Source organism: Vidua macroura, chromosome 9, assembly GCF_024509145.1.
Source record: "Vidua macroura isolate BioBank_ID:100142 chromosome 9, ASM2450914v1, whole genome shotgun sequence".
In the NCBI taxonomy this organism is placed as follows: domain Eukaryota; kingdom Metazoa; phylum Chordata; class Aves; order Passeriformes; family Viduidae; genus Vidua; species Vidua macroura.
The window spans coordinates 21,996,009-22,021,081 of record NC_071579.1 but is presented as its reverse complement, the minus strand read 5'-3'; the positions used below and the strand labels follow the sequence as shown (position 1 = coordinate 22,021,081).

General features: G+C 43.2%; 1 protein-coding gene across 4 annotated transcripts in view; it reads right to left on the bottom strand.

The window, feature by feature from the left end:
* PTPRF (protein tyrosine phosphatase receptor type F) overlaps positions 1 to 20,405 on the bottom strand; it is a 375,120-nt gene extending 354,715 nt beyond the window's left edge. Inside the window, exon 1 of one of the 4 annotated variants that reach the window (XM_053984683.1) lies at positions 20,366 to 20,405. The gene's annotated coding sequence lies outside the window, so the exon portion shown is untranslated. The remainder of the gene's footprint in view (positions 1 to 20,365) is intronic. The other 3 variants (XM_053984684.1, XM_053984685.1, XM_053984686.1) reach the window with 3 other exon arrangements.
* Between the last annotated feature and the right edge of the window lie 4,668 nt (positions 20,406 to 25,073).

Genomic DNA, 25,073 nt, shown 5'->3' with positions numbered 1-25,073 from the left:
CTTTTTATGCCAACTGCTTTATCTTAACACAGCATGTATTTCTAGCTTTCCTTAAAAAAAAAGCAAAGCAACAGGAGTGTAGTGGTACTTGGGTACTCCAAGTCTCTCACCACTGGGACAGAGGCTGAAAAAACACCAGGCACAAAACTCTATTCCTTCTACAGTCTCAAGGATCAGCCCTCTCCATGCAAAATCCACATATTTTCTTTGAATGGTGATATATATCAATAAACATGAATGCCAAACAACTGGTCAAAACAGAAGAATACCACCCTAGCATTTAGCACAGGCAGGTCACAAGACTTTGACTACCTAGTAATAAACTTTGTAGGGCAAGAGCTCTGGTTTCCTTTCACAGCTGCAGCACACGAACTTCAGTCACGTGTTTTAAAGAAAAAATGCAACGTAACTAAAAGCTGAGTTGAAGCATCTGCTTTGTTTTCCCATTCCTTTTCACAGTGCTTGACTAGCCCAGCCATGTACAGCCAGCCCGTCTCCCCACAGCACAGATCACTTCAGGAGCATGCATTATTCAGAAAACACTCCAAGTGCATTTAACACTGAGATTTCAGAACTCACAAACACTAGAACTTTTTAACAACTTTGCCAAGTGATGTTTATTGAACACGCCTGTTGCAACACAGAGGTTGTGCCATCGGTTTGGCACACAGTGCTGCAGTCCTGTGATCTTATAGCTGATGCTTTTCTCAAATACAAGATGGTTTTCAGGTTACTTCTGCACAGAGACGAGGAACGAACATAAGGGTGGCAACATTGCCAGATATATTCCAATTTCCACTGAGAATTTTTTGGACGCTAGTTCTAAATATATTATTTTGAACTGTGGATTAGACAAAGTATTTTAAAGAAATACGTATTCTCCCCAGCAATATACCCATTTAAAGACCAATTTGCTGCTCTGCAATCACAAAAATTACAATTTTTTTTCATCAATTTTTTCAATAGCTGTAGGTAAGTTAAATCTGTACAACTCCATTTTGTCATTTGAGGACAAAAGACATTAATTATCTGACACATGGGCTTTCAAGATGGAAATAACAATGCATCAACCACCAGATTTCAAGTCCTGTATTTTCTTCTGTCCTTTCTATTCAATCACACTTGCTCTGACAGTTTCTGTCAGGGTAACTGCAACCTCAGTTCTGCCTGGCACACTGAGTTTTTGCCATCACATTTCCCAAGGTTAAACTTCAAAGTTTAGAAACAGTTTTCTCCTCTGAGATGACCTTCAGCAATTGCCCCAGTTCTGAGAAATGAATGAAGTGCTCCCAAAACAAAGTAAATTTTAGTAGTAACCTGTAGCTAAAAAGAACACATAGGTATCTGACCTGCTTTAGGGACAGAGACTGCTAAAAATACTCCTGTCTGGGCAAGACTTTTGGGCAGACTTTTGGGATCATGGTAATTGGGTAATTCCTTCTGGATTAACTATATACAAGATTTCTGCTTACCATTTAACATATTTTGGTTCAATGGTATGAAACCATCAAATAAGGTAACACAGGATGTAGGATTGGTTTTAAGGGATCTGACCTATGTCCACAGAAGTCAGTGGTAATCTCTGCACCAACTCAGCAGAAATCACAGCAGATACCAATATTAATCTAGTAAATAAATATTAAAATCCATTACAGTTATACATACAGATAAAAAGCCAATCAAATAGTTGACACAATCTGTCAGTTTCCCACGGGAAGGTTATGTCCTCCAACTCATTTTTACTTACATAGCAGTCTACAAAGTGCACTTTGCTGATCTCACAGAGGTGCACAAGACGTCCAGCCTTAAAGCATGCTACAAGCAAGGCAGGATCTACCTTGAAGCTCACCCAGCCACCACCAACTTGTTACTGAGGCACTACTCAGCTTGGGGGAAGATGCAGGAACCTCCAACAGAGGTTCAGTTCCGTTTAAACTTCATCCTAGTGTTTTAACAGGGATTGCTCAAACAAAAAGTCAAGTATAGCCTTTAAATGTTATCACAAGTCCCAGTACGTACCTCTATAAATATATAACCTTCTGAATTTCAAAAAAATGACTTCTCATACAAGTGCCTGCTACGGTCTTCCTGAACACATCACAAGAAGGATTTTCAGCTCGCCCATCCTGAATTGACCCATCTCAAAATGTTTCAGATTTCCTTTTTATCTGACAACTCAAGAACAGTCTGCTGACCTAGATTCTCTAAATAATTTATTACATTCTAGACTTTTTATGCCCCTTCTGATTTGTCTTTTTTTGATCCAAGAGTTCAATTTCTCTTTATGTGAAATCTTTCTGGGCACAGATGATCACTGTCCACCTTTCCAACAACTCTCTTAATTCCTATTGCAAAGTTCCTACATAAAATTCAAATAGTGCTTTATTATTTACTTAGAGAATTTTAATGGAGTTTGAGATCTGAAGAACTTCTGTTTCAACTAAAGCATTTTGGCAAATTTGGAGGTATATCAAATAACATTTTTATTACTTTAAAAATTAGTAACATTGATTGAACTACACTGAGTCAGTCTTCTGTATTGATAAGATCAAAAACATATTGAGAGCAGTTTCATAGAAATTAAAATGCTTCACATGGCTTAAGACATTGCTTGTACTGTTGTCTGTAATACATTTACAAGCATTTCAAGCACTATAAATATTTTGCTATATATTATGAAAAACTCAGATGCTGTTTTCCAAGCTAAAATAAAGAAATATACAACTGGGTAATGTTTCACTTTCCACAGCATTCTGCAGCAAATCACTGGCAGCTACAAACAGGACTGAGCAATACAGGTGGAAAGTGGCAGCCGTGAAATCCCATGTCAAGCACTACAGCTGCAACTCCCTGGAGGAGGGAAAAGAGCAAACCTGGTGAAGAACCAGTGAATGAGAATGGAACTGTCAACCCAAGGTACCAGACCTCTGTGCACCAGGACAGCCAGCCTTGAGGTTCACCCACAGGGTTTGGCTGCCTGGCCAAGCAAAGCCCTCCTGGGACCCCAGACAGCTTCTGCTCTGAATCACAAGGTGCACAAATGAAAACAGATTGATCACCCTGTTCCAGCAAAAGTCAGGCCTGGATTCAAGGGAGGAGAGGCTTGGGACACTGATCTGTAAAAAGACTGCCTCTCCTGTAGGTGCAGACCTCCCTCAGGCTCACAGCTAAGGAGCTGCCTGAGCCCAAAATCTCCAAGGGGTGACCCACAGCACGACGCTTCAGAGACACAGCACGAGGAAAGTCACACCCCACCAGCATGAACAGGAAAGTGCCTTTAACCAAATCCAGTGGGAACTGAGGACAATGGAGAGAGTACAGGCCCATGTAAGATTCCTGGCAGGCTGATAACCACCGCCAGGCAAACTGTCACCAAGCTCAAGGAAATGGCAGTTTCTTCCTTGCACCAGGAAAAACGGGACTGAAGACCGTTAAACATGTTTGGACAACATCCAAAAAACACAGTGATCCTAAAAGAACAAAGATCTCATCAGATCTCTGTTCAAATCTGCCCTCAATAAAATGCTGTTAAAGGCTTGCATTTAATTATTATTTCTGGCAGTGCACCAAGGAGTAAAATAAAGAGGTCTATCAGGCAATGTGGAAGAAGTTACTGTATTGCAAATCACTCAACACACACCAGTTCCCCAAATGATGAAACAATCCAGTAGAAATCTCAGGCTAAAATCAAGTTGAGGACCCAAAACTGGTGACTAAGCACACCATGACTCCGGGCCATATCCCCGGCAAAAAAAGCGGTTGTGGTAGAAATTCAGGGAGCATTTTTCCCTCAAATAAATGGTTGTCAGAGTCACAGTACAACCCACTCCCTTCACTAAACAGTGTAAATTCTGAAAGCTTTTGTGACTATGATCAAAATAATTCAAAAAATACGTGCATCGAGATGTTTTTATTTTCCACCACTCTAAACGCCTTTCCATTTATGTAGCCTGTTTTACCTACCTTAATATCCACAATTCTAACACATACACTCCAAAAGCTAAACAAAATGGGCTACTTTTCTATAGATATTATCTACAACCACTCCTGCCTATATTCATATTGATGCTTTCACAATCCATCGTTTCTCCCATAATAGAGCATTTTCCTCCATGAACTACGCACTAATGGAATTAAGCTTTAAACAGGAAATTAGATTAAGATTTCAAGCAACATTTCAGCAAAGATTTTAAAAGCCAGGCCACCAGAAGAAAGCTGAGGAAAATAAGTGAATTATTTAATAGCATCACCCCAGAAGGAGTTTTACTGCATAACTGTACTGAATTGAGATGCTATAAATGATCTTCAGCTAGTTAGACACACTGAATTAGCACTGCTTTAAAAATGATTTGTAGAGCTTTCTAAAAAATACAAAATCTAAGTTTGTGAGAATCTAAAACACTGCAGAAGTGTTGAAAAGTAGGCCACAGATATGCCTATTTACACAGCCTTGCAAAAGCAGGGAGATTTTCTAGTCCTGTATAAAGTGCTGCTGACCTGCCTGTACCAAAATGATAATGGAAAAAAAAGTCTACGTGACATTTTGCTGGCCTGTCCACAAAAGATAAATTATTTTGACATGTACCACTAGATAGAAGCAGTAGAGCAAATCTCTTTTGGAATAAGTAATGTAGAACAATCGATGTAGAAAGATGAAGATATTTGTAGAATAGTGGGAAGTTATTAATATTGTAATATAATTTTAAAAAGTAAATACATTTTTTCCATCAATCTCAACTGTTAGTTCTCTTAGAAGAATTCAAACACAAATCTTTATCCTACATCATTACTGCTCATAGGTGCCTGTGACATTCAGAAGGTAACTCCCTTCAGCAAATCTCTTTCATTTTGGATAGCAACTTTTTTTTGCTACTTATCCAATGAAATAAAAGGTGCTGAAGATCACAGTCTTTTGGGGGGGTTCTGATGTCAAAAGGATGAGGCATAAGGCATGATCCATCTGCGTTTAAAACAAGTGGGCATATTCGCAAACACTGCTCTTTTGCACACATTAATAATGTGTTAAGACCTTGATCTGCATTTTTTACACAAAAGCACTCCTTCCAACAGGACAGAAAATAATCCACTTTCACAGAAGCAGAAAAATTAGCTTTTTACTATTCCCTCGGCAAGCAACATCTCTACGCTGTCACTTGCAGACACTAAGGAAAAAGCTCTGCTCCAGATCTAATTCCCACCACCTTCCCTTTTTCAAGCTGCTTCCATCAGCAGCAGTCTGGTTCTGCAAGGGACGTTACCAACTCTGCAGAAAGGACTGCTCACGCCTGTTTGGGCACTGCTGCCATCATCCATACTGATACCGAGCCCTACTCAAGCACCATTTGTCATCTACTTAAGCTTGCTGAAAACTTGAAGGGCTGCAACAGAATTTGATAGTTTGTGTTACTGGGCTGTAGCCTTCCACAAGTTAGCTTAAAAATCACCAAAGTCAGCATAATCATGGGAAGACTGTGCATCTGGGAGATGGGTGGGCTGTGCCACATCCAAATTATCTCATGGCTTACTAATGGTAAAAAGGAAAATATCTTGCTGCCTTCTCTGGGGCTGTATAGTCCCACCCCCTTCAGCATTTACTGCACCTCTGAACTGCTTTAATCCACTAACCAGCAGAAAGCTATTAAGCTCTTCCCCTTCCCCCAAAGTTAATTTTTTGCTGCTTCAGTGAAACGGCATCGACACTAAAATAGCATAAAGTAAGCCACAGCAACTGGGAGCACGAATGGGAAAGTAGCAAATTCCCCTTCTTGCGTTCAGCTTTTGCCAGCTGCAGCTTAACTCTTTATTGCTATTGCCCGAGAAAATAAGTTCCACAGTAAAGGCTTTACTGCAGATGGTTTGCCCTGTGTTAAGCAAACTGAGGACACAAAGTTCATGGAGTTCATGGCAAAGCACAGGACACAAACATAAAGACGTGCTGAGTCACACCACAAGCCCTGTTAGCCCAGTACCCTGTCTCCAACACAGCCTCTAAGCACAGCACTGGAGAAGAGCAAGAACAGGATGAGCACATCTGCACTTCCCCCCAAGCACATCTGTGGCCTTCAATCCTTTCACTGGAACAGATTTTCTTAGACTTGCATTTATCTACCAGGTAGTCCCCAGAAGAGCTTTTCCAGGAATTCTCCAGGCCTTCTGCCTGAAGAATGTGCAGAATGTTCTAGGTGCATGAAGAATGACTTCCTCCTGCCAGGATGAACTTGACTCCTTCAAAGTTTGTCTGACTTTTTCTTGGCTCTTACACACTGAATGAAGCAGATAAAATAGCCAAACTCTCTTCAAGCCAGTCACAATTTCATGGACATCTGTGACATCATTCTGCAACCATACCTTCCCAGTCACATGGAACTCCTGTCACATGGAAGTCATTCCAGGTCTCTAACAACTCATGTCGCTTTTCCCTGCAGTTCCTCTAGCTGCCCTATATCTTGATATGAAAGGGAGATGAAATATGATCTAATGCATGGACAAACCATAGACTTAGGCAAGGCATAATAATGTTCTGTATCTTATTCTTTATTTTTTTCATAGCATTTCATAGGACTTGATATGCTCTCTTTAGTCACTCCTAAGCACAGAGCTGATAACTTGACAGAAGTACCATGGGTCTCAAGACCCCATGAGCAGTGACAGTTAACCTGGAGTCCACAACTTTGTACAAGAAGTTCAGACAGTTTCCTGCTACCAGTGCAAATCATTTCACATTTATCTATAGCAAATTACTTTTAAGCAATATCAGGAACCTAGAAAATAAATGTCAAATTCTTTGAGTTAAAATCTCCAAGTTACATGAATCGCTGAAAACAAGACAGCAATAATAAGAAACCTACTTGGGACAGTAAGCTGCTGAAGCACTCAACTGCAGTAAGCAGGCAGGACAGAGAAATCCTACAAATGGGACTGCACATGTAACAAGGAGTTCCTTTAGGCTTTGATCTGCTAGTTATTTGAAACCACACAATGGCTGAATGAAAAAGGTACAAGATCCCAAAGGAATCAGATTCCCTGCTTCTCTGCAGCAAGCTTCTAAAGCTCCCCTTTTATAACCACCTTCACCAAAATAAATAAATCACTTCTGAGTCAAAAAAAAAATCTAAACCAAGGCATTTCCACACAATTCCTTTCATGTCTTTCCACTGCCTGATCTAGAGTCACATGCTCAGTCCTGACCTTTCCAGATTCTCCTCTGCCTCACCACACTTATTCAGACTATCAAATTCATTTAGTGAAACCATCCTATCCTTTCACACTTGACTCTTTTCACAGACAAGCAGTTCATTTTCATGCAGACCCACTTTTAACTTCAAAAGGTTGCTTTGTATCTCAGCTTCTGATGTCCCTTGTTTAAAACACTTTCAAATAAGGAACTGAAAAGCGTTGTAGCTGGGAACTCTCAGCTGCGTCTCCATCCCTCCTCAAAAAAGAAAAAAAAAAATCCACTATTAAACAAAGTGAGAGGCCATGCATCCACCCAGGATTTCTGTAACTTGTCAGTAGCTCTCACAGTTCACCCATGCACATTCAAGGTCACGGCCAGAGCTCAGAAAACTGAGCCCTGTGGTGGGCCTGGATCAGTCTCCTGGAGTTACCTTCACAGTGACACTTGCTTTACCCTCAGGCCTCCTGTGAAGTCATTCATTTCCACTTATCCGTAGCTGGTTAGAACGAGCCAATCCTTTTGAGCAGTGTCAGAAGGCAGTGACAACCTGACAGACACCTGGTGTCATCCCCTCTGACCAAGGCAAGAGCACAAACCCGTAGCACACCATTAGCGGAGAAAGCCACTCTGCAAACACATTTGTTACTCATGGCAATGCACACAAAAAACTGCACTGCACAACTGAGCTGTGCGAGTTATTTCACACCACGCCAAACAATTCTGCTTTCCTTTCCGATGGCTCAGACAACTGCGTTGCCCCAGGCAGGCGCTGCCCCCCTCTAAAAGCAGCACCCAACAGCCTCCACAGAGCTGACCATGAACGCTTTGGTCCATAAAGAGCACTTTTTACCCGTTCTGAGATGCTTCGGCAATCATGTGAAAGCAATTTAATTAACAAGATTATATGCAAACTCATAAAGCAATTAGGTGAAAAGACGGGGCAGAAACTTTGCCAAACTTACATCTTTTAAGCACACCTAGAAACTACATTTGTGTCACAGCAAACTACCATTAAAACTAATGCAGTGGCTCTATTAATCAAAGCATTTTTCACTTTGAGACCAAAAATACAGGAGAATAGTTGTTCATAGCTCATTTCAGAACCATTTTCCATTTAAAATATTTATAACTCAGTAATTTCAGGTGAGAAAACCATACTAAAAGAGTGGTACATTACACTACATTTTTCATTAATTTCCCTGCGAAACATTTGAGTCTCCAAAAATCTGACTTTTAAGTTAATTATGCACAATTTGGACACTCCAAAGTCAGGAATTTAGAGCTGAATCCCATCTAGTCACTCACAAAACCTTTACAATGAAAACACACTATAATCATACTCTTTTCTTGCTAGAACAGACAAAAAGGCATTATCGTAATTTTTAAAACCACATTTGAATTCCAGCACGGTTTGTTTGGGTTTTTTTGTACTAGATTTTTCTCCCATAAAATTTACTAGACATATTTCTATCAGAACACCTTCAGCAATGCATCCAGAAATGCACTGAGTTAAAATGCAGCAGCTGTTTCCTACTTACTTTCCTCAGATTTTAAGTACAGGAATTTTACTCAGCTCTAATACAGAGAATTACCACAGATCTTTAGAAAAGGAGGAAGACTAAATATCAGCATAAATATCTGCTCCCATCCCCTTGAATCTAAATGGAAACACAACGATTAAAAGAGTCACTGATTTTAAATAAATTTTACTTTCTTACATTAGCCACTGCATCAAAACCATAACAGTTAAAAAGTCAAACAATTTTCCAGCTGGCTGCTACAGACATTGAAAAACAAGACCAGTTCAAGATAATAACACATCCTTTGTATTAAAATACCGGTCAAGCTGCTGACAAGGAGACAAATGAGTTTTTAAGCCATTAGTATACACTCAAATAAAATTAAAAACAGTTCCATGGAAAGAAATTTGGATAACCATGATATGCCTCTTCCAGCACAATACTCCCCTTTGACTTTTTGAGAAGTTATTAAAACTGGACTATCTCAGCTTGCTGGAAATTCATTTATCCATTATTACAATATACAGTTAATGCAGGAGATTAGATTAGGTTTTGACAAGTCTTTTACACTTCTCAGGGCAGCACTGCTATTTCTGCCTAGGTTGGTAACTTTATCTACCAGCTAACCTTTATGGTGTTGACAATGTGCAATTAACAATTTTTTCCCTTGCCCCCGATTCCCATCCCACTGCAGATGATGCTGTTGACACACATCCCAGCTCCTCCTGGCAGCCTGGTCCTGCAACGGCCCCAAAAGCACGCGCCGTGCCCCCATACATGGCTCCCTTTCAAGATCTCACCAGACTTGGCAACAGCAGCAAAACAGAGCAGCCTCGAAATGGAGGAGGCCATCACCTAATGAAACATGACTAACAGGACTGCTGACTGTCCAAATATTTAACTGCTCTCCAATGCTGTGGGTCAGATGGGTTAATCAAATAAACTTGCATATCCGGAGGGATTGCCCATTATTTGTGTTTTCTTTAAGTCCTTACCTGACTTTAGACTCTGAAAAACTACCAAGCTGTGAGCTACTGTGAATATCTGCACATAAAACCTAACAATGAGACACCAGAGCTCTCCATCACGAGCTGAAAACGTGGAAAAGTTCTTTAAAAAAAAAAAAAGGCAGTTTTGCTGAATAATATGACAACTCTCTTCAGCACACAAAAGCAGCACATGCTGATGGGAACTGACAACACCTACACTAGGTACCTGGAAATATAACCCAAGTCATAGCACACAGCTGCACTGCAAACTCTAACATGTCTCTCCCAAACTTAACCATTAAAACTCATCAGAACAAAGAGGGGAAAAAAAAAAAAAAAAAGTGCCGAAATGGATGGACAAAGTAAATGCAAAGTATTTTCAGTGTATGACAATGGAAATGAAAATAAACCTAGGATTAAAATATAGCTTAGTGTCACTGATTTCTAATAGCATTTGTCTCCATTCAACAAGAATTTATGCACCATTTCAACCTGATAAGAATTTAATTTTCAGTAATAAAGCTTTACAAATTGAATTCAAAGGAAAGAAAAAAAAAAAAAAAACCATTTCCAGAGCTCCCAGAGCTCCACAACTACAGACTTCAACTAAAGGAAGAGGGAAAGCTGTCACTATAAAAGCAGAGCTGACATGCGACCTCTGGATACAGTGGCACTAGCAAGGAGCTATAATAAAAATCAATATTAATTCCACACACTTCTGTTTTGAAAATAAAGCAATGAAATTCCCTCACACCCACCTGCCAAAGGGATACAACTCAGACCAACTTTGTCAAAGAGGATGTTTAAAGTCTTTCTACGGGCATGTAATGGATTCCAAGACTGAACGTGCACTGAATGTTCAGTGAACCAAATAATTTTTAATAGATTCCTCAGGGGAGTTTTTTTTATATTTTTAAATCACTCTAAGACCTTGGAATGACAACCTGATTCAGAGGCAAAGAAAGGCTGTTCATGGGGTGGGGTGTTGTGTTTCTTATGGGTTTTTCGTGAAAGAGTAGCAGTCATGTCTGTTATGTGTACTTAATATGTACTTTAGAAATGTCTTCATTTCTACAAACCTTAAACTTTCAAAACTTCTTTTGAAAGCATATACTGAGGAATTTTAAAGTTCCCCCCTGCAGAAATACTACACAGCAAGTATAGAAAGTTGATCTAACAGAAAGGTGGGAGGAACTGAAAGCTGGAACAAGGCAGCTCGCCTCCTTCAGCCACAGTTGCAAAGAGGCAGTCATAGACAGCATTAACAAAACCATCAGGCCCATATATAAAAAACCCAAATGTAGCACAAATTAGATCAGTTTTCACATTTCAGATTAATGACCCTCCCCTCCCCAGGCCCCTCAAACTAATGCCCTCCTCAACAGCAAGGCCCCTATGACAGGACGGCAGATTCAGCACAAGAAGCAACCATCCCTTGAAAGAGGGAATTTTTCCAGCTGTATGAATAAGTACGCAAGAAAACGAGACAAGGAGCCTCAAGCGCTGCCGTTGTTAGTGTGATTTCAGCAGGATTAGGCAGAGCACGATGGAGGAAAAGCCTCAGACAATGAGTCCTTTCATACACCAGAAACAAAAACTACCGTTAATCACACCCACAATTCAGTTTCTTCCACTAATTCCTAATCAGACATCAACAAATAAAGCAAAACACTTATTCTTGTTTGAATTCTATGAAATAAAAACAAATGAAAGGAAGTGATCAGCCCGTGCTGTAAAAAATGTCGTTGCCTCTCCACCTCCTGATGGACAGGGAGCTGAGACAGGCATGAATGGTTGGGAAAGGAGCTTTTCCATAAAGCCCGTCCATAGAGAAGTCCAGAGTGGAAGAGTGCTGCATTAACAAGCAGGAGAAACTTCAAAAACCAAGAGACAAACTCAGTCAAAACCCTCCTCTGTATAAAAAAAGACCCTGCACCAGAGTCATTAGAAAAAAACATCTGGTGCACCACTTTGATTTTCTACATTAGTCACTGGACAGAAACAAAGCATCTTTTTTTTTTTCCAAAAGCAACAAATAATTGCAAATCCACTTCTACACATAACCTATCATTTATCACCTCATCAGCGACTGCTTGAGCCTGACAGAATTAAACACTCAAGTCAGGCGTTCTGTTAAAAGCAATAATTACATCGTTACTACAATATACAATAAAAATATAAACAAATCTGCCTGGCAATATTTTTATATGCTCACTGAAATATCACTAGACTCTAAACAGACAACATCATAATAACTAAAAAAAAAAAAAAAACCAAACAAACGACAAAAACACCAAAAACACCACCACAAAAAAAATCCACTTCCACCAAAGTATAGCTAATTCCAATTTAAAACTTTACCTACAGGCAAAAATACATAAATGATTAGCATTATAGTGTTCATTTTAATTACACTGTACAACAAAAATACAAGAACCTGATAACTTCCTTCAGATACTGAGAAAGCCAATATTCCAGAGCTTATATTCCTCTTATAACCTACACAATTATGTCAGCCCATCCTATCACTCAAATGCCAAAGCCAGAATGTCTACATTTCTTGTTGCATCTAAAACCTACACAAAAATACCAGCTCAAAGAAAAACATGGGGGAAGACAAAAAAAAAAGGCAAAACAGGAGGTCAGGAGATCCCTCACCTGCTCCTTGTGAATGATAACAATTCAAGAGCATCAAAAATTCACTGGTCTTCAAAGCTCAACTCTTCAAAAGTTTAATAGGGGAAAAAATTACATCTCTTTAATTCAAGCTTCCATTTACAAATGCTTTCCAGCAATGTAACTGCTGTGTAATGTGTTCTTTAACACTGCAACTCTGAACACTCAACGATCTAAGCAAACAAAACACAATTCATGATTTCTAGTGTGCTGAAGATGTTTTTCGTCACTGTAAGCAAGTTGCTGATCCCAGCAACTCTGTGCAACTCATTTTAAAACAAACGTCTGCCCATCTACCTTGATGGTTCTGGCCAATGAAGAAGCCTTTGATCACTCTGCAGCAAAATACTGCTGTGTCCTAAAGGACGCCCAGCTTCCTGACAGCAGGATGGGGGATCACTAGAAGAGCATGACAGCTGGCTGCCATGCAATACTTCAGAACTCTTCCTTTTTATAATTAATTATGCTCCTTATTTCTTCCACAGGCATAAGAAAGAGACTGGCACAGAGGTAAGTTGTAGCAGCCCACTTTGGTATTATCTTGTCTATGAAGAAGCTGCTTCAGGTAAGAGCCATGGCAGGAGCCAAGCACAGTTACCGGCAGCATCAGCCTGCTCCCAGAGAGCTGCTGGGGTTCTACTGTGGAGGTTCACATGCTGCACCTTCTGTGGATTTCTCCTGGGCACAGGCGAGAGGTGCCCCTGGCCACCACAGCCTTGGCCAAACACCCGGCCAGCCAGGGGACAGCAAAGAAGGCAAAGCAAAGCGAGATGGAAACACCTCCGTGCTAAGGACAGCACCGGCATGGGGGCAACGAGAGTCCACACTCGCTTCAGTCTCATCCAAAATCCAGCTGTGAGTAACTGAGACTTATACTTTGCACCCGCCCAAAAACAGCTACTGAAATCATGGCCATGCTACAGGCTTCTGCAAGCTCTCCCTGTCTTGGCCTGGCTGACTGAAGTAGGATCCAGCACTTACTGATCTGTGTTAAAATGAGCCCTCTGCAATGGGACAGACCCCAGGAAATTAGGCTAATTGACAGCCAATTTTAAAATGCCTTTTTTTTTCCAAGCCAAAAGAGTACATTACTCAAATGAGTGCATTACCGTAACCAAAAGCATAAAGTTTAGTTTTACAGGATCCAAAGACATAGTAGAATCCATAAAAAAAAACAAACCAACAAGATTTGCTAGCCAGATTCCCATCTCATCAAGTATACTAAAGGAGAAAAACTTTCCTGCAAAAGTTTATAATCCTACCTCTGTGTCAAGAGGCAGAATTGAAGCAGTAACACCATAAAATCTGCTGAAATACTTGTGTCCCCAAGTGTAACTCTTCAAATCTTCATTTTATTAATGGGAAGCTACTCACAAACAAGGCTATAGCAAGGAGACATTCAATATCTAAAATTCATGTTCAAAAATGCATGCTTCATCCTGAGGTTAAGTTTACAAGTACTTTTTTTTACCACATAACACAGGCGTTAGCATACACAGACTGTAAAGAAATTTTGGTGGTGCCAAAGTAGTCTCAACAAAACCACTGAGGATATCTATTACAAAATTATTTCCACACCTTCTCGTTCATAGGTTTAAGAGGCCAATTTTCTTTGTTTATGGTAATTATGTTTCATATTTCACTGAACTTTGACATGATAAATGTATTATTGGATTTTGTGTGCATCTTCTAGTCAATTTGTGTAATCTTGCAAATTTTGTAGTACAAGTAGTTAAAATACAATGGACAGTACATTCATAAATTACAGATTTTTCCTTAAGGTAACAGAATTATTATTGATTCTGCAACAACTAAACCTTTGATCAAATTTGGTGAAACAAATGTTACTTAAGATATAAACAAACAACTCCTTTGCATTTGAAGAAAACAGTAGTTTGTAAAAAGGAAACAACTCCATCTAAAAACAAGGTCACTTTTTTCTCCTTTGCCCCCATCTCACATCTTTGGAGCATGTAACACCTCAACACATTCTTAACTCACTGTGTCCAAAAGGCTCCTTTGCCATTTCTATGTTTATTCTTCAAGACAAAAGATCAGAAGCACAGTGTATGCCAGATAAAATATGTATCTTTTTAAATATGCAGCCTAAAATCTGAACACTGGACTAGCCCTTTTCATACTTCTCAGATCTAATTTATCTTCCCCATTAACCATCCTATCAAAATACATCTAGGGAGAAGAAAATCTAGCACACTGATATAACGATCAGAAACTCCTCCAGAAAAACAGATGCAGATCATCCCACTTCTTTACCTACTCAGAAAACTCTCTAGAAAAATTATTACTTTTAAGAACACTAAGATCTAATTTTGTGAGGAAATCTAACAGAAGAATCAAGTACCATCCCATTAATAACTTCCTGCTCCTACAGAGAGAAAAGATATTGCAAAGCTCAAGTGCCTGGCTGCCTTCAGCAGCAAGGATGACACATGAGAGAAGAATCCATACACAGGAAGGATAGAAAAGCAACCCTGTTCTGTGGATATCATAAAATAGAACAGATGTTATTCTTTGTATACACACATGCAATTTAGTGTTAAACACAGCACTTGCAGGAGGAAGAAAAAAAAAAAAGGAAGAGAGGCCTATGAAGCCAATAGTAGATAATTCCTCACCATGGTCAAGCACATGCATGCTTTGTTTGGTTTCGAGTGATGACCAGATTTCCAGCACTGCTTTTGAAAGAACAATGCCACATGCCCGGCCTTTATGTTTTTCCTCCATTCAATTTCATGTGACAACTCCAAACTATAAACTTCTTGTGCCAACCCAAATAATTCCTCTTTCTCAGTAATGCTGGAAGAAAGTACTTACCCACTTGCCAGCTGCAGCTGAAATTTTGTGCCAAGAAATAAATGTGTTTTGGACAGGTTGTAAACTGGAAGCTTCAAAGCCTGCTAAAGGACAAGAATAAGAATGGGACCATCCTATTCGTTCTGAGATTAATGGTATTGCTCTATTTCAGCTACACAGAGGATTGCATTTGATTAAAGCATCCAAACAGAGCTTCCTCTGAGTATAGTGCCCAGATATTAGTAGATACTTTTGTCAATTTTCATCTCAACCAGGCTTTTTATAAACATTGCTTCCATCCTTTGCTCCAAAAACCCTAACTTATCTCTGTATTTCCGATCTTTAGAATCAAGTTCTCAGATAATAGAGTCCTTGAAGTAGCAAGACCTGTTTCACCCTTTTTTTCTGCTAAGGCACAGGTGTATAAACATTGTGTGCACATTGACATCAAATAGCAAGTGCTCCAGCTTCCCCTACTTGGCCTCCTTCCACAGTCCCAGGAGACTTCGACCTTCCTACAGACAGCAAACACTTGCAGGCACTGGTCACTAAGCTCTCATGATCAACATAAGGCAAAGAAGACCAAGGCATCTTTCCCACTGCCCAGAAAGATGATGATTAACAGCACAAGCGACAGGCTTTGTGGCAGAATGGCTAAATTAGAAATTACAAGAAGAGATTGTGAATAGCTTAAAGTCTTCTACCTAGGGCCAAGTCAATACTGGGTTTCTCTTCCTCCTAGTGTTGAGTGGTTACTGGGTTTCTTAGTTTTGCAGGCTGGGATTCCCCCCACATTTCATCAGATGCCCCAGCAGCCACAGGTGATACACATGCATCCACGTGCAACACACAGTGTAGCAGCACACAGCTCTGATGCCCACACTTCTCTCTTCCTTGTCCTTCTCCCATCTCACACAGGCTTCCCAAGCAAGAACGTTACTGCCTGTTAACATGTTCTGGCTTTTTAGGGGGCTCTCCAAAGCTCTGTGAAGTTTCTCATAATGACAGTGTCAAAAGCATGAATAAAACCTGTGTTGTTGCAGTGGAAAAGTGGCCTTTTCCTCTTTAACCTACAATCATAGGCCACTTTCCCATGCTGACCATTATAACATTTTCATTTTGGCAGTGACCTGAATTTTATGTTCGCAAAAATGCTGCCAAACTGCCAGTTAAAAATTCAACTAATATGAATATGTAAAGATGAACATGTATAGTGCTAAAAAGCCAAGTACTCCCTCCCATCGAAAACAAAAATAGAAACAACATTAGTAAACACACATAAATGACGATGAGGTACATTAAAAGAAATATACGTCTCAAAATAAGCATCAGTTCCACAAACTTCATTTTAATGTAAGAGTAGTTACATCTATCACCTTCACAAATAGAGCCAAGCAGTGCTTGTTCCCCTTGTTCATTAAAGCTCTACAACTGGTACCTCCTGTATGCCCACATGCACCATTTCATTAAGCTCACTTGACATTAGATGAAGAAAGAGTACAAGAAAATTGCATATTCCCTGCCTAAAGTAAACTTGTCATTTAAACCTTGTGTATAGATAGAATTTGATATAGCACTGGCGCAGTGAGTCATTCGTCAGTTTTAGAGTTTGTACGACAGTATTCTTACATACGTTTTGCAATACTTTCCAGTTCGCACCACTCCATGTAATTACAAGTTTTTACTGGAAAGGAAGTATATATTTTGGGTTTGAACACTGCACTAAGAGGTGTAGAAACAATGCTTACTTTTATGATCAGATTTTGAGCAGAAGTAAATCCACAGAAGGAACTCTCACATACTGTATGAAAGATGAAAGTCAAAGCATTGCTTTTATAGGAGGGCAAGCAATGATGGAGAGCATCACAAATATTTCTCAATGATTTACTCCAAACATAAACATAAGCAAGCCTCCTGTCAGTTTCCTTCAAAAGCTGTTTCTTAGCTATGGAAGTTAAAACTGCATTCATTCAGAACACTATATAAAACAGCCAGCAGCAACTACAAGTGCTTTACTTGAAAATAATAGATGATTTCACATCCTTCTGTACCAGGGCAAGATATCACATTAAAAATTTTCCCTACTGTCTTACCTTCACCTTTTAACTTGCAAAACAGACATGAGTAATTTAACTCTCAACCGTGGTTTCTAAGAAGCACTAAGAAACCACTGAAACAGAAAGATTTGTCCTGATTAATACCACTAACAAGATCAGCTCAGACTATCATGTGGTGGCATCCAGCTCACTCCAACACTTCACAGGAAAGTTTTCAATTCTTCAACAGGAACAAGTCCCTGTTTTAATTTGCACACAGACACAGGTTTACTGTTCAGGTAAACTTCTTCAGTCTCTTAAAGCTGGTTATTATTAGTATTCCTTTCCACTATCTAAATTCACATCAAATGGATCTACTGAATTGTACATCTCCTGCTATCTGATAAAAAGCTGGAGAGAAAAAACACCCTTTGGCCAATTAGAGTCACCTGGTTAAGATTCAACAACAGGCAGCAACAACTCAGGGTTTTTTTCCTCCCAACTGCATATACTATGACCTACAAGAAACATTTTCTGCTTAAAAGTAATGCTTAAATGGAGATCTATGGCTGAACATTATCACAAGGATTGCACTTACTTGACAGTCTGCTATTAGCCAACTCCATTATCGCTATTTGCAGTTTTTAAATGTACAGATTCAGAAGTAACTGTACAAAGCCTCCATTACAAGTGGATTTATGGAAAGCCACAGCAATAATCATCTTCATTAGGCATATCTTCCCACAGCCCTGCATTATGTGGACACAAAGAGGAAAACATTTCTTCCCCGTTACTCACAAGCTTAGATCTTTCTCTTTATAGTCACAAGCTTTGACTGTCTTCTCTGCTTTTGCCAATGACAATTATCTCACATACTCAAAAGCAGAACTTAAGTTTAAAAAAATAAAATTAAAAATACCTGCATACCTCTCAACTCACAAACAATATACAACGTAGGACAGCTTCTACTTTCATTTTCCAGAAACTGACACTTTCAGGGGCAACATGAATGAGAATAAAATGTTGTCTGTGGCTTCTACTATTTTGCTAATGGCCCCAACCAGTATGCAGCCAAGACATATCCATGAACACCCATGTGCAAAGAAAAGGGCTGATGGGAATACTTGTAACTAAACTGAATATAAAAATCTCTTGATCTGAACTTATGCGTTAATTTTTGGCCATAAGCTGTTTTAACCCCTTCACATACATGGTCATGTTGCATCCTATTTCAAAAGCTACTCATAGGCTAAGAAACTTGCACATTAAGATGGTTGGTTAATGGCAGAAACTGAGAACTTAAATAATTCAACACTGTCACCCACCACACATTCAGATCACAAACTTGCTGCTTGCCACACAGATTTTACTCTTTGCTTTCGAAGTTCAGATTGCTGATCATGCGCTTCACAGTACAGCTATCTATTACTCCTACGTCCTCAGTCTCACAGCAAACCACCACACAAGAAATAATAAAATCAGGATTAAAGTACACTTGTTCCTTCCATAAAACCAACCTTGTGAGCCACGCATTTCCGGCATTATCATAATGAATGCAATGGACTTTATTTAAAAATCCGTTTTCAAAGCCTAACTGGCAATCTTGGAACAATCACCCAGCAACCAGACATGTTGATAAGTCATTTGCAGCACAGGACCTTAGTAATCTTAAATTAAATTTGTCATTTCCCTAGCATTTACCTTGAAAAATGAACAAAGGTGGTTACAGAAGCAGCATAAGGAAACTCTATTTGCTTTCTGTCCCTGCACAAGTTAGCTGCCTTCAGAGATCTCTAAACCAACAAATATTCAACTGAAGGTTTGATTATCCAGTTATCGTCAGCCCAAATCACTTTTTACAGCTGAGTTCTAAACTTGACAAGAGAATATTGTATTTGATACTGACAATACGGCTTCATTTGGTTACATATGAAATAAACACGAAACTCCAAAACGCTTCAGAACAGCTGCCCCAGTCAGTCTCCTGGAAACAGACCACATCTTTCCCACACAAGAGGTTCGCGGGAACAGACCTTTAACAGCGCGGAAATACTTTCTTTCATGGAATTTAATTTACGCCAGCTATTTGAACTGCTTGAAGTTGGTTCTTAACAGTTTCTGGGCGCAGAAACCACCGCGAAGGCAAACGCACCCGCCCACTGCCTTCGCCTCCCGCTCGCCCCGGGCTGCCTGCGCCCACCCCGCGCGGCTCCACGCGAGCCCGCCCGCCCCCCCGGGCGTCCCACGGGGGAGCACTGCCCACCCCACCGGCACCCCCGACCAGGCAGCGGCACAACAGGTTGCGGAGGCGGCTGCGGGGCAGGAGCTGGCCCCGCGGAGCCTGCAGCCGCACTCCCCGGGGAGAGCGAACGGGGGGAGACCGTGATGAACACCCCCACCCCGCTCTGGGGAGCTGGCACCCCGGGAGCAGCGGCGGTGCTCCTGCCCGCTCCCGCCGGGGGCCCTTTGTTCTCGCCACCCAAGACGCCGCCGCTCGGCAGCCCCGCGCTCTCCCAGGCGGCGGCTCACCCCACCGGGGGGGAAAGGCGCGGTCTGCCGCCCCCCGCTGCAGCGCCCTCCCTCGCTCCCTCCTCCCACCGCAGAAACGGCCGGCGCCAGCCGCGGGAAACGCTTCGGGCCACTGCCGACCGCCCCGCGCCTCGCACACGGCAGAGGCACCCCACCCGGGACGCCCCGCCGCGGCCGGCGCTACGCCCCGCGGGGCGCGACCCCTCTCCATCCGAGCCCACCGCCAGAAGTCCGCCCGCCGGGGCTGCCCCGAGCACCGCAGCCCGCCCGGGAAGGTCACGCCGCGGCGGCAATCCCCGCACCCCCGGCACCGCGGCGCCGGCAGGTGCCTGGCTGCCCCCCGCCGACCCGGGGAGGCTCCGAGGGGCGCAGCCGGTGGCCGCTGGAAAACCGCGTGGCGGCCCCAGCGGACGGCAGGGGGGCTCCGGTACCGCACGGCGGCCCCCGCGGGGCAAGCGGGGCGGCGGCGGGGCCGAAGCGGGCGGCGGGGCCATCGCTCGGGGGCCGCGATCCGCGGGGCTCAACAGGCGGCGGAGTTTGGCGGCTCCCAGGGAGACGATCCCGCCGTGTCGGGAGCCGAACACGGGGCTGAGGAGGGAGAGGCGACGTAGCCGAACCACTTACCGGGGCTCCGGGGCTCCGCCGTCCGCATGCTGCCTCCGGGCGCCGCGCGAGAAGCCGCTCCGCACCCCGCCGGCAGCTCCGCTCCGCTCGCTCCCTCAGCCGCCGCCGCGCGGGACCGCGCTCCGCGCGCGCCACCGCCAGCCCGCCCACGCCGGGGCCGCGCGCCGCGCCCGCCCCGCCGCCAGCCCAGCCCAGCCCTGCCCTGCCCGCCCCGCCGCCGCCACCTGCCGCCCGCGGGCTCACCTGAGCCGCGCTGGGCCCCGCGGCGAGGCGAGGCGCTGCTGCCGGCCGAGTCCTGCTCCGCTCTACCGCGGCCTGCGCTGCGCTGCCGCCTGCCTTGCCCGCCGAGTCGGCCCGCAGCCGGCGGGCAGGGCCCGCCCCGGCCAGGTGTGGGCGGGGAGGGCGGGGGGCGGCCCGGTGGGGCGGGCGAGGGCGCGGCCGCGGCCCGGGGCGGGCGCTCTGGAGGCGCCGCCGGAAGGAGCCGGACTGGCAGCTGGGGGGCCCTCGCCGATCTCCTCGGCCGGCTGCCGGGAGAAGGGACTACAGCCCCGCCGTGCCTCGGCGCGGGCCCTTTGCCCACGCCCGGTCCCTCCGCTCTTAACCCCGGGTTGCAGAGCGGGTCAGACCCGAGATGGCGAGGGTGGCCCCGGAGGTGCGAGGAGCGAGGGACGGGTTGCAGAACGGAGCCCTCCTCGCTCCTCGCGGGTCTCCGCGGCGGCAGCGGCTGAGCGCCGCGCTGGGACCTGTTGCGGGCTGTGATGGTTTGGCCGCGGCGTGGCTGTTCGCGGTGTTTCAGCCCGTGCGCTCGCCCAGCGCGCTGCTGTTCGTTTACTCCGTCCAGCGCTTCCTGCTCCCCGTCCAGAGCCCTGAACTGAGAAATGAAGAAACTGAGACGTATTTTCTGCGGGCTTTTGAGACGGCGGAAGGGTTAAGTCAGGCAGGCCCTTGCGCCGGGTGTGTTGCTGCTCTTTGGCTCCTTGCCCAACCCTTCCTAAAAGCCGGGGTTGCGTCAGCGAGGGCAACACCGCGGTGTTCGGCAGTTTCGCTCTGCTGCCGTTCTCTGCGCACCTTGCTGGGGTCACTGAGCCATTTCCCACGACATGATGATTTTTTTCCCCCCTCTGTGGTGTCCAGGATTTCTTCTCGTGTGTGGTAATTGTGTTCCTTTGCGGATCTTTGGCCGTTATCATCTCATTTCCTCCAGTCAGGTTGCTGGTAGGAGCCAAATAGTTTGTAGAGATTCTTCCTCTGTCCTGGCATTGTTGCCTCAAGCACTCTTAGGAGCACTGGACTTCACACTACTGAATGTGATTTCTGGCCCCTCATGTATCATTTGCCTTGGCCCTAAACTGAGTACCTAAAGCCAGTTTTGCACCCCTGCCACAGAGCAGGAAGCTCTGGCATCTAAAGCCTTTGGTTCTGGGGATATTTTCCTTCCTACATGGTATCCAAATATTGCTGCAAAACAGCCCTTCTGTGCATTTCACAGTGAGGCCACGGAGCTCAGAGTAAGTGGTGCTGGCTGAGTGCCACACAGCGCTGCCAAAGTGCCCATGGGCTCCACTCCCTGTGTTAAAATTTGGATCTGCTTCAGGATGCTCTGGAGCGCAAGACCATGGGGAAGGCAGGAGATCCCTACTCCAGACAAGGGATTCACAAAGCTGCCAGAGCCCCAGCTCACACAGCAGCCATGTTGGCAAGTTTAAGTGGGGTCATGTCTACTCAACCCCTATTCATTTTATGTATAAGCAACAGGTTATTGAAGTTTGCTTGAAAAATGGTAGCTATGTGGCTTGTCGTTCCTTTACTAATGTTGTCAGATGTTTAAGAGTTTTTTGAGTGGAGACACTGAAATGTCTGGCCAATCTATGGGATAAAATTTTAAGATCTTTGTAGACACCTAAAGATGCAGGTTTCTAAACACCTTCACCAATGTAGATTCATGTGACTGACACAGAGCTGCCTCATAAACTTTTGATGCCCTGAAGCTTCTAGCCAAGACTTGCAGGTAAATGATTGTCCCATGGGCGTAAGTCATTAATCATCTGAATGATGAAACAAAGGGTTTTCTTATACAGCTACCACCCTAAACTCTTTGTTACTCCCCCATGCACTCTATGCTTGCACGACATAAAAACCTGGGAAGCTATGAATAGTGTAAGCCCACTAGAAACTGGTGGTTTGCCCTCCACTTGATATGGGGTGGCTGGTTTGTCACCTCTTTACCTCTCTGAGGACTTCACAGTTATGGGGCACTGATCCTCAAAGCAAAGGCATCTTATTCAGAGGCTTATATAGTACAGGACACAATGGCATGTTGTCACCAGAGCTGTATTCTGTAAGGAGCTTTACAAGAGTCCTAAAGCCCTGAGAATGCTCAACAAGTTCACACAAAGCACCCAAGTATATCATCTAAGTAGCTCTCATGGCTCCCACATGCTCAGCCATTTCAGTGGTAAGCTTTTTGGAAAGCAAAGTCTCAGTGTGTATTTGCAGTATTGCATTTGGAGGTCACTGCTCCTGGTAGCTCTTCCTTCCCTTTGATCCAGCTCTTCAGGGTAAATGCACACACCCATACCCTTGTCCTGTGTGCCACTTGATAGCCAACTAGTGTGTAGATACAGTGGAGTTTGCCTTTAACATAATAAAGTGGTATAAAATCAAAAGACCAGGATGCTGATTTTTTTAAGACTTGTCAGAACAACTTCCCTTCTTGTTTCAGATATTGCAAAACTTGCTAAATGTTCTGGATTGAATCTGTAAGCTGCAGAGCTTGTCAGAAGCTTGTCCTCTCTCTAGCTGTTGGGTTTTTTGGGGGCAGTATTCTTGCTTCTGACTGTTTCTCACCTGATTTTATAGTAATTGTCAATTGTATTGTCAGGTCTACTGGTCTGATTCACAAGTGCCCGGTGCAATGCTCAACTTGGTGCTCATGTAAGATAATACATCTCCATCTGTAGATATGCTTGACAGCACAGCTTGAGGACCATATGGCCATGACTCTGACTGCCCACCATTTTTTCAATATTAGCCCCAGACTCTTTCATTTCCTTTGTAAGACAGGATTATTAGAATACTGTTTTGCTCCAAATAATAATAAAAACAATCTGTGTTGCCCATTTCTGTTAATCTCTTATTGAAGGAACTGAAGCCTTAGAGAGACAGCCCTGATGTTTCCTCGTCCATAGCACTAAATTGTCTGGGTTGAAAAATCTTTAAGAGGAAGTTAACAGCTTCCCCTTATTTTGCCTACCTTTAACTTGTACTTCTGAAGAAATGAAAGTCAGTGTTGTAATAATAGTACAATCACAGTGCTGAAGTGGTATTTGCTTCTGTTTCCTGGCCAAGACCCATAAGTTCCTCATGTATCTTTCTAGAAAGTACATTCAAAGGTCTTTCCCTTTCTGCATTGGTTGTCTCTGACTGGTCAGCTGGCTGACCAGTTCTGGTCAGGATGTGTGCTCTCTCTTACTGTAGCTTTGCATAGGGCTTAGCATGGTGGAGCTCCCCACTTGACTGACGCCTTAGAGGTCCTACTGTTGCCCTGATTTTTTAAGATTTTCTAAAGCCTTCTGAGTTTACATTCTTGTAGAAAACTTTCTCACGCAACTTTCTGTAAACAACCTATTGTTTTGCATTCCTTCACAGAGGCGGAGAAATTTGATGTACTGGTAGTTTGTCCAGTGTCCTTAGAGAGGTGGCACGTTCACCCTCCAATCCACTGGCACCTTTTTGAGAACTACAAATGATTGGAGTCAGAGGAAATAAATTCGTCTCTTCATCGTGACCAAAGCTGTGGTGCGTCATTTTTCCTTGTGTCCTCTGGTGACATCCTACAAAGCACATAAATATGAGTAACAATCCTCATAGTTTGTTTACTTCCTGCTTCTCACACCAAAGCAGAAAGCTAAGATCACTGGGGGAAAAGGCAAACAAACCAAAATCAAGCACCACTAGAAAATTTGGTCCTGGTGTATAGATATATCTTGGGCACTATTAAATGGGCAAAGTTTTCTGCTCCTGATTGAATAAAAGGTGCTAGAAGAAGACCCTGGGGATGCTGGTCACCAAGACAAAAATTGAAATGATCTCCTGCTAAGGGCTGAATTCCAGAGTACTAATGGCAGTTGGCTCATGGAAGACTCTTCTAAAACATAACCACTTACTCAGAAAAGCAGTGCTGCAGATGAGTATTTGCAGCATGGTCTGCATGTGTTCACACCCCATGAATATCAGCTTGGTGTTCTTTTCTAACCCTAAATGAGTGGCAATGGAAAGACTAAAATACATAAAATGTGCATGTAAGTTAAAGCAAATAATACACAAAATACAGTGACTTTGCTGCTGGAATGGTCTCTGCTCCACTCTGTGTTTACTGCTAAAGTTTGCATCTCCTCCACTTTTTTCCGTTCCTGTTGGTTCCCTGAGAAGCTGCTTTTCTGGCTTTCATTGTGAAGATACCTGTGCTCAGCCAGTCCAAGAGTTGATCTGGTAGTCTTCAGCTCCAATTCTTCATGGTTTGGCAGACCACAGGCTTCCAGGCTACAAAATACAGGCTGCCAAAGAGATGGAGAGGAGACCTGATCACACTGGTATTTGAGCACTTCCTAAGCTAATGTATTTGTCTTCACAAGATTTCTGTGAGATAGGAAATTACTACTGTCCCCCTTTTAGAGGTGAAAAACAGATGCCAGCAGAAGCTAATTGA